General features: G+C 40.7%; 1 pseudogene; it reads right to left on the bottom strand.

Annotated features, from left to right (window-relative positions):
* Window positions 1-7862: 7862 nt before the first annotated feature.
* LOC150056967 (fatty acid-binding protein 5 pseudogene) lies at window positions 7863-8395 on the bottom strand (annotated as a pseudogene).
* Between the last annotated feature and the right edge of the window lie 2474 nt (window positions 8396-10869).

Below are 10869 nucleotides of genomic sequence, written 5' to 3'. Positions count from 1 at the left end.
TCTCTCCCTCTCCCCCTCTCCCCCTCTCTTCCTTCCCCCCTCTCCCTCCCTCCCTCTCTCTCCTTCCCTCCATCCCTCCCTCCATCCCTTCCTTCCATCCTTCCCAGTGAGGATGTTAGTTTCTAACTTACTTATTTGGTTAAGTCTCAAGAAACATGACTGCTGGATTATATTACATTTTCTTCCTACATGGCTGTACTATTGTGTCGGCACAGCAAGAATTCCTGTTTCTCTTCATTCTTGCCAGCACTTGGTATTGTCAGTTTTTTTAAAAAATTCATTTTATTCTGGCCATTCTAATATGTGTATAATGTTATATCTATTATTGTTTTTTTATTTGTATGTACTTAGTGATGTATGATATTAAGAATCTTTTCCATGGTTACTTGATTAAAAGCTTAATCTCTCTCTCTCTCTCTCTCTCTCTCTCTCTCTCTCTCTCTCGCTCTCTCTCTCGCTCGCTCGCTCGCTCGCTCGCTCGCTCTCTTGCTCTCTCTCTCTCTCTGGCTCTCGCTCTTTTCCCCCCCAGTCATGGGCCTGGGTGCTATCCCTGAGCTTTTGTGCTCAAGGCTAGAGCTCTACCACTTTGAGTCACAGTGCCATTTCTGGTTTTGCGGTGGTTAATTGGAAATAAGAGTCTCATGGACTTTTGTGTCTGGTCTGGCTTTGGTCACAGTCCTCAGATCTCAGCCTCCTGAGTAGCTAGGATTATAGGCATGACTCACTGGCATCCAGCATAAAACTTTAGTTTTTAAATCATTAATTTGCTACCTAGTTTGGACATTTCTTTATATTTTATTGGGCTGGAGTCAAAAATGTTAGAAATAGCTCAGGGCTCTTTTGAGCTCTAAAACTTGGCAACAAATGTGAGGAAGTAAGGAGAGCCAGAAGGACCAGGAAATGACAGCGAAGAGTTAGACGGTCAGATTCTCAGGGTGCTGTGTAGAGTCATGATTCTGAAAATGCAATATTGGGTAGGTGGCAGTACTGTTCTCTTCTGTGAGGCCAGTTACTTACCTCTGCTTGAAGAATGAATTAGCATTTCCAGAATGCATTCTCCTCAGCAGGTAAGCAGGAAAGATGCAGCGAAGTAGCTTAGGAGTACAACTCAGGCTAGTATATTTAGAAAACGAATTTGTTACGGGGACTCATTTCCTCAAATGGGTGTTACTTGTTTTACTATTTTTCCCCCAAGATTTTCCAGAACAATGCACCAAACCCCAAATAGTATAAGATGATAAAACCCTGATTCTTTTTAAAAATAATAATTCTTATCATTAAGTAGTTATATGAAGGAGTTGCCATTCAGCAATGTACCTTGATCAATGCCACCTCTTTCATCATTTCCCCTACTACTCTCAAGCTACCTCTTCCCTGGTTTGCTTAATTTTGTGGGATACATATTGAATTCTATGATCATACACCCCCTCCTTTCTCTCTTCATTCATCTATGCCCATCACCTGGTCCCTAGCCCCTTAAGTACCCATTTCTTGGTATTTACTTTCTTGGACTATGAGTTAGACTTTCTAAGGAATTATGTCATTGGAGTTCTCCCTTGAATCTACTATATTTCAGTTAACACATTTTTGTATACCTGGATATCACATATCTATTTATATATTAATTCTAGGTTTCACATATGAGAGAAAACATGCATTATGTGAACTTCAGCACTATTCAACGTAGCCAGGAAATAAAATCATCCTAGATGCCCCTCAATGGAAAAATGGGTATATTTCTACAATGGAATTTTACTCATCAATTATAAAAATGATATTGCATCATTTGCTATCTATCTATCTATCTGTCTATCTATCTATAGAGAGAGTGAGAGTTTGAAGAAAAATAAACCCTATATAATTTGGAGAAAAAGAAAAAGAAACCACTCATTTGTGGAATAGAAGAATAATCCTCTGGTATCTTGCTGAGTAGAGAAGACCACTTCTTTTGCTTTTTTGTTTTTTCTTTTATTTTGTACAGATCCCATTAATCTTTTTCTATGTTTATTTTTTATTATAATTAATAGAAGGGTTACATTATATTCCCAGATAGAAGGTGCATTACTTCACATACATTGATACCCTTTCTCATGTCTTGGTTCCCATTTCCCTCCCCCCATCCCCACCCCTCATCTTGTTTTCCCCCCTTCCCTATCCGATTTCAAATAACCAAATATGCATATATACAATATATCAGATGACAAGGTGAAATACTGTAACAATATGAGATAGCCAAGGGACAGCAAAAGAGATGAGAGATAACATAGTACATTAAGGACAACAATCACTCAGTATATGGCCTTTGTTTCTATATCCTGGAGGTCCTTTCATTTAGCCTCATCCTATATGGATCTTATGTATCTAGGTTGTGCTCTATTGTAAATCTCTGCTAGGAGAGCCCAAGGTTTCTACTGATTATGACAAATGAAGGAAACCATTGAGCCTATGTTCCTTTGAGTCTGGCTTACTTCACTTAATATGATTTTTTCTAAGTCTTTCCATTTCCTTACAAATGGGACGATGTCATTCTTTCTGACAGCAGCATAGAATTCCATTGTGTATAAATACCACATCTTGTTGATCCACTCATCAACTGGGGGCATCTAGGTTGGTTCCATATCTTTGCTATGGTAAATAGTGTTGCGATAAACATGGTTGTGCTAGTGGCTTTAGTATGTCCTTGTTTCTGGATGATTGGGTAAATGCCATGTGGCCAGGATCAAGAAATCTATGTTTATTTTTTTAAAGTGCTCTGAAAGAGGATTAATACTTTTTTTTAAATAATAGATTACTTGTGTTTTGGTCTTCAGTCTCTTGCTGAATGGAGGGCTCTGTTTTGAGTTCATCCTAAGAGATGTGTAGGCTGAGCACTTTCCAACTCACAGCACAAAGAATCCACTGTCATTTCAAATGTAATACCTCTTGCTTCTCAGTCCTTTGCCAGAAATGGCAAGGTGAGTCTTGGAGGTGAGCATGCCCCAGGGGCATCCTGGGAGGTGACAGCCATATTGCAGCCAATGCAGGAATGGTGCTGGGCACAGAGTTTATCTGGCTCCCTCCCAACCATGGAAGCAGGGTACTGTTCATTTTGGCTAATGATGAATGGTGGAGTCTGTCCATGTCTACCTTCTACTCCCAGGGGAGGCAGAAACCAATTATTACCTGCATTAGAGCCAGTCAAACCTTTTCTGTGTTTTGCATGAGTCTGAGTTCCTCTATTTTGATGTGTCTCAAAGGGGAGCTAATTAAAGGTGTTAAATGATTAAGTAGTGTGGATCTTCAGAAACCTTGAGGCAGGGGTGGGCGAAGCTACTACTTAGAAGGGAACCACAGGAATAAATGCCTGGGAAGACCCTCAACTTTCATCTTTCAGTAAAATCACTGCTTAGATGAAACTTGCAGTAGGCTGCTCTAAAGAGATGATGCTGTGATTGCTTTCACTTCCTCCCATCTTTTGTCACTATGTACTTTGTCTCTCAGATATGCAATGCACACACGCAGTGATAAAAAGGATGCTGTGTCTTTCTGAGCAGTATGGTGATATGAGAAGAGCCAGGGTGTGTGCGGGGATTTTAGGAAACTTTCAGGGGAAAGTAAGTGCTGTCACAGTGTGTGGAAAGGCTCAGCGTTTTGTTACGAAGTTTTTCCTAATTACAATTTAACTAGGGTGTATATCGGACACACACACACACACACACACACACAGATTTTGTGCTAGAACTGGGGTAAGGCCTGTATGCTGTCCCTTAGCTTTTCCACTCAAAGTTGGTGTTCTATCACTTTAACTGTAGATGCACACTTCTGGCTTTTTGTTGGTTAATTGGAGATAAGAGTCTCACGGATTTTCTTTCCCAGGCTGGCTTTGAACTGCAGTCCTCAGATCTCAGTTTCCTGAGGATTACAGGCATGAGCCATTAATACCCATCTAAGTGTTCTATTTCTTTGGCTAGTACAGCTGTAATATATACTTAAAACTTTGGAGCTCAACTACATTAAAAAACATTTTATTTCACTATACATGAAATGTATAAATATGTAAAATATTTAAGAATTTATTAGACAGAAATGAACACACACACACACACACACACACACACACACACACACACACACACACACACACACACACACACACAGAGCTTTTTCCTGTCAAGCTATCTCTCTGGTTTGAAACCTTTGGAAATCACTCCTGTAAAGATCAGGCAGGGGCTAATTTGTACACAGTTGCAGAATCAGGGTAATTCTTTAACCATACAATTCTCTACTGCTAGTAGGTGTTTGCTAAGGAAGTAATGCTTTTCCTTCAAATTTGCAAAGATTTAAGTCACATTATGTTATCTTAAATCACCGCGGTGAATTAAATATCATGTCAGTGATCAGGATTTTCAGTTTCACTGCAGATTGGAAATGTTCCAGATACTTACTAAATAATGACTCTGAAATATTTTGGCCTCCTTGTAAGAATAAGGGGAAAAATCTACCTCAGAATCTCATTATGCAAAGTGAAACCACTCCACTAATGATCTTTTTTTTTTAAAGAAATTTTTGTGATAGTAGTCTCAAACTAAAAATTTAAGTTCTTCAACTTGAAATATTTTTAGCCTTTCTCCCAACGAAGAGCCTATAATGATAATAAATCATTTGTTCACTTTTTCTTTTTTCTTTTTGGCTAGTGTTGGGGCTTGAACTCAGGCCCTGGGAGCTGTGTCAAGTTCAAGACCAGCGCTCTACTAGTTGAGCCACAGTGCCACTTCTGGATTTTTCCAGAAGAGCTGAACTGGGACACCATGGAGACCTGAGAACAGCCAGGAGACAAGACACTGGACGCAGACATGGAGGTCCGTGGCATGGTATAATGGTGCCTGAGCTGGTCCAGGCCTACATAGCTTCAGTTCCGGGGACAGGGTCACAGGAAACTCCCAGTAGCAGGCACTGGATGGATAGAGTCTGTCCCCAGCGGACTGAGGGATGCCTCCCATCCCTCACTGGGGAGGCAGAGGCATCACATGGCCTGCCTTACCCATGTGACCAAGATGGACCTGACCTTCTTACTTCACTACCAGTGCCTGGATATTTGTTCATCTTAAAGAAAAATTATTATTATAAAGCTGATGTCCAGAGGGTTCCAGTTACATAAGTCAGGTAAAGAGTATATTTCTTTTTGACCAGTGTCACCCCCTCCTGGCTCTTTCCTAGTTCATTTGTTCATCTCAAAAGGGTAAAATTTAATATTGTTTAGAAATTACCTCTGGCAGTTCATTTGTGGCTGGCGATCTTCCCACAATTTCTAATGGCTGGCTTGTTTTTAGGGCCTTTACAGAAGACAGCCAATGGCTGAACAATTAAGATTTTAGTTTTAGCCAACTTGATTGCTTTCTGTCACTTAAAATATTGAAGCAATGCCTATGCAGAAGTGCAAATGTCACTAACTTCTCCTTGTTTCTCAGTCATCTAAACACTCATGTTGTATCACAGGTTGACTTAATTTAATGTTACATTATAAACTTTCTCCATAATTGTATTGGTGGCAGTTGGAAGACAGCAGTATTTCTACAAATTGAATGCAGTTGTATAACAATATTATTGAGCTTATTACAGGATCCTTTGGGTCTTCCATTAAAATTATTAAATAAGTCTACTGAGCTACAATTCAAATCCAATCCAATTTTCCGGCTTGAAGCATAGTGGCTTTTTAGTATGTTTACTATTTACAACGATCACTATTGTCTACCATGGGACTATGGTGATTATATCTGAAGTCATTTGTAGGCACCTCGCCCTTCTCTGTCCAATCTCCAGATCATACCTGGACTTTTCATATAATTGACTCAGGCAACATGTGATTGTTTATGGATGACTTCACTTAATATGGTATTTTCAAGGATCACCTAAGTGGTGGTCTCTGTCAAAAATTCTTTTTTTTGTATTACTGGATAATCTATTTCATGCAGAGACCACATTCTGTTTATCAGTTATTTGGCATATTTACTTTTATTTAGATTTTATTTTTTTCAGTGTTATTAAGGCATAGTCAACCAATTGCATATATTGTGACATGTCCTGTGGTATTTTGATACATGTATATTGTGAAACATATATGCAGTCAATTAACATGTGACTCAACATTTTTTGTGGTAAAAAGAATATCTTTTAGCAATGTTCAAGTATAAATATGTGTAAGTATAAATATATTGTTATGAACTAGTCAACATGCTATAAAACAGATCTTTACAACTTATTGAAATTCAGGCACTCTGATGAACATTTTTCTGTACCCTTCTGGCCTCTTCATCCTCATCCTTAGCAACTACTACTGTCTACTATCTATTGCACGTGAATTCTGGGTCTCAGTGAGATCATTCAGCATGTAACTTTCTGTGCCTGGTATATATTATTTATTTCATTTAACATTGTTCATCCATGTGGCAAATGACAAGACTGCCATTTCTTTACGCCTAATAGCATTTTGTCCTCGTCTATCACTGTGCCATGTGTGTGTTATGTCTGTCTATGTATGTATGTATGTATGTATGTATGTATGTATGTATGTATATCTCTAATAACATTTTTGTCCTCTGTCACTCCATATGTGTGTTATGTCTGTGTATGTCTGTATATAAGTATGTATGTATGTGTGTGTATCTCTTATTTAGGAATTCATCTACATATATACATGCATGTACACACACATATACATACAGCCCACCCCCTTTATTGGGTCGTCAGTTGCTGGGCACATAGGTTGACGCCATCCTTTGATTATTATGAATGATTCTCCAATGAACATGGAAGCTTAGATATCTCAGTGACACAGTGATACTTGAAGACTTGAAGGCAGGATTGCTGGGGCATTGGGTAGCTCTATTTCTAGCATAGAAGGAACTTCCACAATGTCTTCTGTAATAGATGAACTCATTTCCAGTCTCACCAACAGTCTGTGCAGCTTTTCTCCACAGGCTCACCAACACTTCTATTTCATCTTTTTAATGGTGCACATTCTAACAGATGCAAAGTGATATTATGGTTTTAATAGGCATTTCCCTTATGAATAATGATGCCGAACACTTCTTTTGTGTATCTTTGGACTATTTTATGTTGTCTTTTGAGAAATGTCTATCTGGGTCCTTTGCCCATTTTTTTATTTTTATTTTTTACTATTGAGCTTGAATTCCTTACCTCCTAATTAAATCCATGTGTTGCAAATGTCTCCCATTCTGTAGGTTGTTTTCTTTGTTGTGTAGATGTTTTCTCTAGTTTGAGGCAGTCAAATCACCTCTCACCTTGCTTACCTCTGATTGTAGCTGTGACGTCATTCCATGTATAGTCAGGTACATGCAGAATAGACAGCATCCCACATTCAGGGAGGGAGGTGTCTCTGCTTCCTACCCTGGGCCTTCTCTCTGGCACAGAGAAGGACAGGCCGAAGAGCAAGGCAGCTGCTGCTCTAGGGAAGCGCTCATCCAGTAGAGCATGTGAGAGGTGTCTTCTTTAGGCAGAAACAACTCTGGAAGTATACCTCTCTAGCATTTTTTGTTCTCTTATTTCTGCACCTTGGGGGAGCCTTGGGAATCTTTGATTGGCTCTTGTATCCCAAGGACACTCACAGGACACTTTTTAAGGACATAGGTTTGTTCAGCTTCCTCCCTTCCCCACTTTTTTATTAGCACAAACGCATTTATTTGCTAACCAAAGGGACCAGGCCAGTGAAACCATCACTTTGAAATGGTTGCGTTTAAAATGTTTGTGATATAGATTTATTGCACCTAGTAGTGGAAAAAAAAGTAGTTGTATGGAGATTTGCTCATTGAACTGAGCTTTTGCATTCTTGCAGCTAATTTCTGTCCAAAATGCAGATGGAAGTTTTATTCTACTTTCTCATAGACCCGAGTAGAGAGAGGTGACAGGGTTCACGACACATTCCACCACCAACTTTCCATCTTTCCGTTTCCTTGTTATTGTACTTTCCTTCCCATCCCATGTCTGGTGCTGAGCAGAAGGCACGGTAGGTGAAGTGACAGACGGTGCAGGCTTCCTTCCATCCGCTGCAGTTTCTTCAACCTGTTCTCCCAGGACGCAAGAGAGATGTGTGGTCTTCAGAGGGCTCTCAGCTTTTACGTCCACCTCATTGCCGTCGCAAGGGACGATGCAGTCGGGCTCGGCCATGGCCCCCCTGTTTTCGGAGAGCTAGCCCTTCTCCTGTTTCCTTCAGGTACTCAAGGCCTGGGCTGTCCACCAGTCACCATCTGCCTTCTGATTGCTTCAGCGCGGCCGGGAGAGCTGTGCGCGGTGAGCCGAGGTCTGGCTCCCTGCTTTTAAACCGGCACATGTTGTGCAAAGGGGCTGATTTTCTTCTGAAGCTGCCTGGTCCATGCAGGGTGCCCACAGCCAAGCCCATCCCCTGGACCACATGCCTCCGCCGCCTCCACCCTGCTGCTGGAATGAACTCTACTGTGCCAATATCCACACCTTCTGTCCTCTCTCCTCCTACTTTCCCACGTCTTGCTTCTACCCATTCCTCAAACAGACCCCATTTTACATGCTGGACAAGTTCTTTTTAGTTTCCACTGATACCCCCCATGTGCAGTTCCTATCCCAAATAATCTACTCCACAAGCTCTTAGTGACAGAAGCTCCCTACCTCCAGGGCCTCCTGATGGGTGCTTCAAGATGGCACAAGTGTCAGAATATGAATATATATGGACACACATCTCTCTCTAGAATTCTATACACATACACATGTGTATGCATATGCATATTGTATACATACCATATACATGTAAATAATATGTATATAAAGATGTATTTATGTATGTATATGGATATATACATGTGTATCCATACTCTCATATGTGTATTCCTGTGCATGTATATATCATGTAGCTATGTATACACATTGCATATATAGACACATGTATAGTTATATATAAGTATACACGTGTACACATTTAACTATATACTGATGTATACATATATATGTATATCTGTATATATAGATAAACATAGGACATAAGCTTAAATAAGGAACTACTTGGGGGAGGAGGAGGAAAAGAGAGAGTGAATAAACTTATAGGTACACTGCAGATATCTATGAAAGCAGCACAAAGAACCTCTGTGAACTCATTGGTCCACAGGCTCTTGGGGGAGGGGAAAGAGGAGCGAGTGGGCTCTGTTGGAAGGTGGGAACTAACAGGGAGTTGAGCTAACAAGGCTGAGGAGGATAGACATTGCCGAAATAGATTGCAGGCAAGTATGAAAATAGAGCAATGAAACCTCTTGACATTTCTCGACATTGTATTAGGAAGAAGAGAGCAGGGACAGTGATAGATACGGGAAGTCTGCAATATTGTATTCATGTGTGGAAATGTCACAGAGAAATCCTGCCTTGTGTATAGCTAATGTATGCTGATTTCAAAGGATGGCTCAAGTCCAGTGGCCTTCAGTTGTGTTCTATTTCACACTGTCCGTCAGCTTCTGTTCTTCTATTTTCCCAACAAGATGGCCAGATTTAGCAAACAAAGCATAGGACATCAAGTTACATTTGAATTTTTTTTTGATAAACAATGCATACATTGTGAGTTCCAGGCATTTTGTGTGGTTCCCCCCCCCCCCCCGCAACCTTATGCCCAAACTCCTGTCCTTGTCCTGAAATAGTATGCAGATGAGAGTTCAGGAAGGCCATTGCCCACTGAGGGGATGAAACACTGGTGTTCCTTGCTGTGGGCAAGCACAATGCTTCTTGTTGCTAGCTCCTTGAGAAAACTGAGGGCAGGGAGGTGAAGAGAAATGGTGAATGCTTGCGTTTCAGTTCGCTGGTCCCTTCAGTGGAGAGTTCCTTTGCTTTTCAGGTTTGCATTATGGGCTAAGAGAAGGAAGGGCCGTACATTTTGGGGATGTTTCTATGGGGGGCATTGGGCCTCACTTTTCTTGGCCTCAGCTTGAGGTTCCTACTCTGCAGACTGTGGTAGGAAAAAGGAATCTTCCCTTCTGAACTTTGAGGTTGGTTCAGGCAATCCCAGGCTTTCTCTTCTGAAGCTGTGACTGGACTTGCTTTTGTCATTGCTTGTAGTTCACCAGCGTGGGGGCTTGGTAAAAACCAAATGTTACTTTCTTTAGCTTCCATGCCTTTTCCTTGTTTAAATATTTTAAAACATTGTTTCCCACTACCTTTTTGAGAACTTGAGTCTTCTTAAGGCACAGAATCTTCCATTGGCCAGACATTAACTTGGATACACCCTCACATCCTTTGTGTGTGAGCTCACATCTTTCTAAATTCCCTGACTTTGTTACTAAAAAGCCCATTGTAAACATCGTGAGACAGTCTAGCACTCCCCAATTCTTCCAGGGTGACCGGCTCTCACTTCTCAGGGTGCTGATGGCTCATGGCTTTGTCTTTGCCATAGGGAATTGTCCTGAACTGAAGGGAACTGCCCCACCCATGTGTGGTTCCTCCCCATCTCCCTGAATCTGGAATAGCTTGCATTTCACTCCTGGCGACAGCTCAGATGGAAGTGGTACAAAGGGCTGGTCACAAGATTTGCCACAATTCTATTTTAATACTGAGGTCTCTTTTGATGTTTCTGTCCCTTGTAACAAATACATTGCTTAAATCTAATTATTTTTGTTAAAAATATGTTATATACTAAAAATTCCTTCAAAACAATAGGGTTAAATTCCAAGTGCTGTTTTTATTTTTGTTGTTTGTGAGAGTTGAACTCAGGGGCTGGGTGCTGTCCCTGAGTTTTTTTTCACTCATGGCTAGCACTCTACCACTTTGAGCCATAGTGTCAACTTCTGGTTTTCTGTTGGTTAATTGGTGGTGAGAGTCTCACAGACTTTTGTGCTTAGGCTGTCTTCCAACCACTATCTTCAG

Source organism: Megascapheus bottae, chromosome 11 (genome assembly GCF_031878675.1).
Source record: "Megascapheus bottae isolate mThoBot1 chromosome 11, mThoBot2.hap1, whole genome shotgun sequence".
NCBI classification, from domain to species: Eukaryota; Metazoa; Chordata; class Mammalia; order Rodentia; family Geomyidae; genus Megascapheus; species Megascapheus bottae.
This window is presented reverse-complemented; position numbering and strand designations above follow the sequence as displayed.